This window comes from Arachis duranensis, chromosome 3, assembly GCF_000817695.3.
Source record: "Arachis duranensis cultivar V14167 chromosome 3, aradu.V14167.gnm2.J7QH, whole genome shotgun sequence".
Taxonomy (NCBI): domain Eukaryota; kingdom Viridiplantae; phylum Streptophyta; class Magnoliopsida; order Fabales; family Fabaceae; genus Arachis; species Arachis duranensis.
Window position 1 is genome coordinate 91,941,550 of NC_029774.3, and position 723 is coordinate 91,942,272.

Genomic DNA, 723 nt, shown 5'->3' on the forward strand with positions numbered 1-723 from the left:
AATGTGCCTATGGTACAAGGTATTAAGAATTTGCCAGGATCTTATTTCTTTTGAGGTAAAATTTGCTAAATCCATGTATCTAGTTCACTAATGAGCAAGGGAGGTTCACTTTCCCAAGCCTCATTACCAAATAACTTGGCATTCAGCTTCATGATAGCTCCTAAATATTGAGCAACTTGCTCTCCAGTCACATCTTCATCCTCTTCAGAGGAAGAATAGTCTTCAGAGCTTATGAATGGCAGAAGGAGATTTAATGGAATCTCTATGGTCTCTATTTGAGCCTCAGATTCCTTTGGATCCTTAATAGGAAACTCCCTCTTGCTTGAGAGACGTCCCAGGAGGTCCTCCTCACTAGGATTTTCGTCCTCCTCCTCCCTTGTGCATTCAGCCATATTGATTAAATCAATAGCCTTGCACTCTCCTTTTGGATTCTCTTCTGTATTGCTTGAAAGAATACTAGAAGGAGTTTCAATGACTTTCTTACTCAGCTGGCCCACTTGTGCCTCCAGATTTCTGATGGAGGATCTTGTTTCACTCATGAAACTGAAAGTGGCCTTTGACAGATCAGAGACTAAATTGGCTAAATTAGAAGTGTTTTGTTCAGAATTCTCTGTCTGTTGCTGAGAAGATGATGGAAAAGGTTTGCTATTGCTCAGCCTATTGCGTCCACCATTATTAAAGCCTTGTTGAGGCTTTTGTTGATCCTTCCATGAGAAATTTGGA